The following is a 7,559-nucleotide window of genomic DNA, read 5'->3' on the forward strand; positions in this document are numbered from 1 at the left end:
GACTACTGCTACCGTTACCGCTGCTGCTGCTGCTGCTGCTGCTGCTATTGCTACTGTTGCTGCTGCTACTACAGCTGTTGTAATAAGTGTTATCCTCTACTGATGTTGTTGTTGTTGTTGCTGTTGATGGTGGTGGTGGTGGGGTGGTGGTGGTGCTGGTGGTGCTGCTGCTGCTGCTGCTGCTGATGATGATGATGATGATGATGATGATGGTGCTACTGGTGGTGCTGGTAGTGGTGATGATGGTGGTACTGGTGGTGGTGCTGGTGGTGCTGGTGGTGCTGGTGGTGGTAGTAGTAGTAGTAGTAGTAGTAGTAGTGGTGGTGCTGGTGGTGGTGGCGCTGATGGCGCTGATTTTGATATTTTCTGCAGTGTTGGCAAAAAGAAGGTGGTGCCGATGACAACGATGATGACAACGATGACAACGATGATGATGATGATAATAATGATGACGACGACGACGACGACGATGATAAATGTGTTTATAAATGGTTACACTTATGGCTGCTGCGCCTACTGATTGTTATGAATGTTTCGTACTGGCAACAATTAATGTTACTGAGGTTGGATTATTATCGCTGCTGTTGCTGCTGTGGTTGCTGCTTCTGCTGCTGCTTCTGTTGCTGTTGCTGCTGTTGTTGTTGTTGTTGTTGTTGTCGTCGTCGCCGCCGCTGCGGCGGCGGCGGCGGCGGTGGTGGTGACTGAAGAGCTGGTGGCCCTGGTTTTTAGTAATGTGGACAAAGAATGAAATGAGTAATACAATAATAATAAATACCAGTAGTAGTAGTAGTAGTAGTAGTAGTAGTAGTAGTAGTAGTAGCAGTAGCAGTAGTAGTAGCAGTAGCAGTAGTTGCTTTTCATCCAAAGAAGGATTCAGAGTACCATTGTTTTTGTACCTGTCTGCTGTGCAGGGGCCAGAATTTCATGTCAATGCACTTTATAAACTTTGATAGGTATATTAGCACAAGACTGTCTTGAGTAACAGTTGTTCTTTGACTAATATTTATATATATACTACCTTAAAAGCCGCCCTATCGGCCCTATCGGGCGGCTTTTAAGCTAGCCCCGGTGGAGGGCTCTTAATTAGGCCTTGGGCCCAACAATGACACTTCATGCATTGAGTATGTGGTGTTATGAGCCAGTCTGTGTTGTAGGGAAGGATCGGAATTCAGAGAGTAGGTATGTCCTGTCGGAAGTGGGGCCTGTGGGTCCCACCGGAAGGGCCGCGGTGGGCATGCGGAGTCAGTGGAGCGTGAGGAGGTAGTCGGTGGCAAACAGCGCACCAGAGCGGACGTGTTAGATTGTACGGCGTCGGATAGCGCACGTGGACATTGAGTGAACCTTGTAGATCGAGACAAAGCTCGTGGACGTTGAAAGTTACCCCTTTTTCCGGACCGACTGGTAAGACTACAACAATTCTCTCTTCGCTTCCATTTTCTTTTTCTTCCTTTACATCATATGTCAACCTACGAATAAAACAATAAACTAATAGCAAACTCTTTTGAAGAGACAAATTGCTATGCCTAAACCAAGTTCCTTTATGAAGTGGCATTTGGTTTTTCGCCTTCTCTTTACAAGTTTTCTTATTGCACTGAAAACTGCGCTCTGCGTGAGATCTTCCGGCACGCTTCATCTTGTAGATTTTATTCAGCTTAGTTTTACAAGATGGGCAACGCATTTGTTTGACTATGAGTCCAAGTTCCTGGCAATAATTAACCGTTGACTCTTTGTCAGATATTTTGAGGAAAGTCTATACAGGTTTACGCCAAGCTTTTTTCCCTTGTCTCTGCAATGTTGCCGAAGCAGTAGACGTAGAGGATTTCTCATAATCCGACATCTTGGAGCGAACTGAGAACGCGCGTGTTGGTGGCATGAGTATTTATATTTTATGAGAGAAGTAGTCTGCTGCCATCTACATCCTGTGCTGTGCATAATAGAATTCTAACGTATTTCAATCGTTAAAAAAACGCACTTTTATGATGTATGAGGTGGGGATAGGTACAAAAAGAAGTCTTTCCAAGATAGAAAATAAATCATTAGACTGGTGAATAAATAAAGAGCTCACCAAACGAAGTCTACACATTTCAGAGGTAAATGAAAAAATTCTCTAAACTGTTTATTTATTCCATAAATGTTATTGACCTCTTAATTTTCTTGTATTTTGGTTATACGCAACGGTTTTGTTTGTTATTTTCAACTCTCCTGATTTTTTTGACTACTACTTCTGCTCTAAGCAAGTTGGTTTCTTGAGCTCACCTGCGCGGTCTTCTGAGCTATCGGACACAGACTGTTGTGTTGTAGGTAGTTTCAAGAGGCAGCATGCAGCGTAACAATATATGTATGAATATATATATATATATATATATATATATATATATATATTATATATATATATATATAATATATATATATATTATATATATATATATATATAGTAATATAGGTGTGTTTCAAAAAAAGACTTCTAATGTTAATTCTTCGTATTTTGCAGGTAGTTTACAGGCGTAAATTTGCGAAGATATGAAAGTAATACTTGTATATGATGTGTGGTGAATTTATGGAAAGAAGTTCAATAAAACTCATCAATTAAGTTAAAAATGGAGAAGACAAGTTGTTAAAATATGTAAGAGAATTTTAATTCATGCAAACGATCGTTTCGTGCAGAGATATAAAAATAATGCAAATACATGATTGAATTGAATTAGATTAAATTAATTTAATTAATTTAATTATATATATAAATGTACTCTTCAGTGCAGGAAGTGTAAACAAAATTTACAATGAACTTGAGAAAGGATATAGCAGAACAGAATGTAGGACATTCATCTTTTATCCTTGTGACAAAGAGATGTGAGACAAGTTAGATATTAACTATAACAATTTGGAAGGCTTTTATGGGTTTTTTAATGCTTAAGTTATATAATATTGTTATATTATATTCATTGTATATCATGTAATATTATAATATAAATGAATTATTGGATTGTCAATAGTATCTCTCTATTTGATTTATCTTTGTAATTTGCATTATACCCATAGTTATATGGTATTCAAATGACGTACCAGTGAATTGGATATTTAACACACCCCTTTGAAGGATCCTTTTTCCTCAGTTCGTTACTTTATATATAATAATAATAATAATAATAATAATAATAATAATAATAATAATAATAATAATAATAATAATAATAGGGAGTATAACTCCAAACTTACAGGGAAATATTCAATTTAGTATTAAATCAAATTTCACAATATAAATATATAAAATATAAATTAGAGATAAAACCACTATTATACAACTCAAACAGTGATAGACATAAACCAAAACATAAATAACAAATAAAGTATATTTTTTTAAAACATATAACTAGATCTCAAAAAGTATAAAAATGAATAATCAATATATAATAAGTAAAAAAAACTACGTACGTTTCATGGCTACAATTAAATTCGAATTACAATTAAATCTAAATTTAATTGAAATGAATTCAATTTAAAATTATAGTCAATCTTCAGGTAAACAATAATAGTTAAATAAATAAGCAAATAGAGTTAAACAATATTTATTTAAAAAATAAATAAAATAATAATTTTTCTTATAGAAAAAACTCCATTCACTAAATTTGAAACTTAAAACATTAGGATTATTTCCTACAACACATTTATTATGTTAAATATTTAATATTTAAGGTAAAAAAAAGAGTAAATAGATAGAAATATGTATTTATCTGTGAATATATAATTTAGCTTAAAAAACATTAATAAACTATCGAATATCTCAGTTATACTCCAATATTTAATTTTCTATTGATAAACGTATAAACATATAACCAAAAATAAATTAGCCCATTATTATTACATAAATATTATAGATATCTATAGAAAATATTTATGAAATACAATTTAAGAATTGAAAAATTCAAATTAAAAACGCATAACCTATCTTTATAAAATACTTATTATTAATATTATCATCACTATTATCATCACTATTATCAAAAACATTTTTACGATCTATATGTTATATGTTTATACGTTTATATGTTTATACATTTATTGATAATAAAAAATTTAGATGTTTAATTACTATATTTGTTGATTATAATTTAGACACTTATTTTTATGTATTTGTTATTTTATAATTATTATATGCGAACTAAAATCTAAAAATATTAATAGTGATTATTTTGTTAAATAATTTGGCAATTAAATATTGGAGTATAACTGAGTTAGAGATATTCGATCAACACCAAGAAGGAAGAAATTTTATTTACACATATTTATTCCTTTTTGCCTGACAGGTAGTTAGAGACAGTAGTATTTGTAATGATAGTGAAATTTTTTCGATAGTGACCAAAAGGTTGCTGTCTACAAGTAGAGAGAGAAAGAGTAAGGAATGCATGGTGCTAACTAGAAAGGAAGAAAGGATAAATGTGGCTCTGCTCTGATTGGCTGTATGCAAATGAGTTCATTACTGGGGTCCGGAAATCTGGTGGGGAAAAAATTTTGCAAGCCGTTCAAGCTGCTCGCAGTAAATCTACTTTGTTACCGTATGTTTTAAGTCTGAAAGTTCAAAGTGGACTAAACCTTTCATATCCCACCAAACAGACAACAACACCCTACGTGGGTAAATACCTTCTTTAGCCTGGGGTGCCGGTGTTTCTGCTTTCCCTACCCACTGTCTTCGGTGCTTGACATTTTTAGAGAGAACCGATTTCTCGTCACCAGTTGTTATTCGGTCCAAAAAATGTTCATTCGTGAGACGTGACAGCAAAGAAGAGCACACATTCACTCTCTGCGCGAGATTAAACTCGGAAAGTTTGTGAGGAACCCATTGACCCAATTTGCTGATTTTTCCGATTATACGGAAGTGTCAATGAATGGTTGAAAGACCAAATCTAAGCTTTTCTGCTCGTTCCTCAATAGTTACGATGGGATTCTGTTCTACCAGGGTTTGTAGGACGTCCTCGTCGAGCTCTACAGATCTTCCGGGACGAGGCTCGTCTACTAGAATCTAGCTTCTGGCTCGGAATTTCTGGAACCACCGTTGACACTGGCATATGCTTATTGCCCGATCCCAAGGATTTCTGGTAACTATCCAGATACCCTGGTCCAAAGGTTCTCCTAAACAGGTTGGTCAACTGACTTCCATCGACGCCCAGAGTCTCTCCGAAGACGTTGTCTGACATAAACTCTACCAGCCCGCTATAGAAATCCGCTGTGGGACTCCTGATGCCAATATTGCCCACCTGGGGGAGCAGCTTGAGTGCCTGTCGACACTCTAACTGCTACTCGCCCTGCCAAGGTCTACGCTTGATCCATGGACCAATATTCCGTAGGGATATCAATTGAGGGAAGAAAAATCTCACGTGCGGTGACCACACCTGCTCACCATCCAAGTAAAGCCAGAGGTGCCTAAGCCTTAGCGTGAATTTGCGCATCCTCAGCCACGGCATCCCTAGCCCACACTTTATCGGTTTTTGGCAGCAGACAGAGCGCCTTACCAGAGGTCCTCTTCCCTTCCACAAAAAGTGGAATAGGAGTCGTTCCAGCTTCTTCCACAAATCGGGGCAAGGTACGACAGTCAGGCGGTAGGTGATAAAGGATACTATAAACACCCGTGCCACCTCCGCCCTTCTTGTCAGGGATAACGCCCTTCCAGACCAGATCCGGTTTAGGGCAATCACTTTGCCTGTAACCTCGCTCCAATTCTCTATCTGGAGGTCTGGACCGAACCAGACCCCTAGCATCTTAATCGGACCTTCCTTCCAACGTCCCACGACGTTATTGGGCGGCATTGATTTGTCCCTCCAGGTGCCGAGTTGCAAACCGACTGACTTGTCCTGATTAATTACAGCTCCGGTCACCGCTTCGTATCCTTTGATGGCGTTTTCTACACTAGGTAGCTGCCCTTCATCGGATACAATGATGGTGATGCCATCAGCGTACGCAGTAGCTGTTCTTCCGCCCCATAGATCATGCAAAACACCCCCAACCGCTTCCACCCTTCGCAGTAATGGCTCATGAGCCAGCACATGCAAAAGCGGAGACAGGGGATATTCCTGGCGAACTGAGCTCTCAATATTGAACGGTTTCTTCTCGAAACCGTTTACCCGGACGACAGACGCTATGTTGCTGTACAAAGCAGCGATCCAGCCACGGAAAGTCGAGCCTAGCCCGGCCGCCTCGAGAACCGCCGCCAGATACCATGGTCGACCCTATCAAATGCTTTAGACTGGTCTAAAGGCACCAGTGCCCCACCTTTGTCAGAGATTTTACCCACCCTCTCTAAGGAGTAGCGTATGAGGTAGAGATTGTCGTGTATCGACCTACCTGGGATAACGCAAGCTTGCACTTCACCAACAAGGTTTGCGCTTTCCCGACCCGCGCTAACCTCTTTGCTAGCACATTGGCCAAAATCTTTAACTCTGTATTTATCAGCGTTATGGGCCTAAAGTTATTTATGATAACCTCCTTGCTTGGGTCCTTTCTTATCAGCGTCACCCACCCCCGACTTGCAGCTTTAACTAATTCTCCTATTCTGCTGCCAGTTGGCATAGACGCTGACCAGCAGGTGCCCGAACAAGTCTGGCATGCTTTTATAAAACTCATAGGGAAAACCATCAAGTCCCGGTGATTTGTCCCCGAGAGCAACTCGACAACTTCCGCAGCCGTGATCGGTTCTTCACAGCTCTCAGCCTCTCGTGCCAAGAGACGCAGCCCACCAGCCAGGAAGTCCCGAAGGGCCTTACCATGTTCCAGCGCACCGCCCCGCCCGAACAAAGTGCTTGTAAAAAACCTGATACGTTAATTCTTGTCCTTCAATCGAACGCCCATCTTCCTCGACCAAAGACCTAATCGTAGTATCATTGCCACGCAAGGTTTCTACCGAGCGTGCCCATCCGGCAACATTGATTCCTTCGCGGCCCAATGCACGAACTTTAGCCTAAACTCTGCACCCTTCATGTCTGGCATTGAGTTCTAAGGCCAAAATTTGGGAAGCAGAGCCCAATCTCAACGCCTCTTCTAATGCCTTAACTAAGTTCCCTTCTACTCTGGCCCTATCTAAACTTAGCTCCTGACTAAATCTGATAGTCTCAAATCAGATGGCTCTTTTAAGGGCAAACCACCACCTGTTATTTAACACGGCGCCGGTTAATGCCCTCATCACTAACTCCTTAATCCGGCTACGGTATATCTCGCAAGCCAAAATAGATTTAAGCTTCCAGTAGCCGGATCCCTTTCTATGTGCTTTATCTATGTGCATCCTATACGTCATTAATTTGAGATCCGTGTAGGAGACCTGAAGAAATTGTGGACAACTAAAACTAGCCTTATCTTTAATTCACGCCACTATCCTATCTATGTAAGACTTGAACGCCCCGTCGCCACTCATCCAGGTCCACACTGGAACGCTCGGGTGATCGAGTCTATGACGATCTGCCAGCTGAAAGCTCTAAAGTAGATCGGTGAAGCGTGAGTTAACACTCCTACCAGTCGATCCACCGTTATCCAGACGTGCATCCCGGATAGCGTTGTAATCTCCTAAAACAACT

General features: G+C 39.8%; 1 long non-coding RNA gene across 1 annotated transcript in view; it reads left to right on the forward strand.

Annotated features, from left to right (window-relative positions):
- The window catches only part of LOC118765798, a 9,998-nt gene extending 3,199 nt beyond the window's left edge, over positions 1-6,799 (forward strand). Inside the window, exons 2-3 of the long non-coding RNA XR_005001678.1 lie at positions 1,301-1,303; positions 6,789-6,799. This is a non-coding gene — a long non-coding RNA (uncharacterized LOC118765798). The remainder of the gene's footprint in view (positions 1-1,300; positions 1,304-6,788) is intronic.
- The last annotated feature ends 760 nt before the right edge of the window (positions 6,800-7,559 follow it).

This window comes from Octopus sinensis, linkage group LG13 (genome assembly GCF_006345805.1).
Source record: "Octopus sinensis linkage group LG13, ASM634580v1, whole genome shotgun sequence".
Classification (NCBI taxonomy): Eukaryota; Metazoa; Mollusca; class Cephalopoda; order Octopoda; family Octopodidae; genus Octopus; species Octopus sinensis.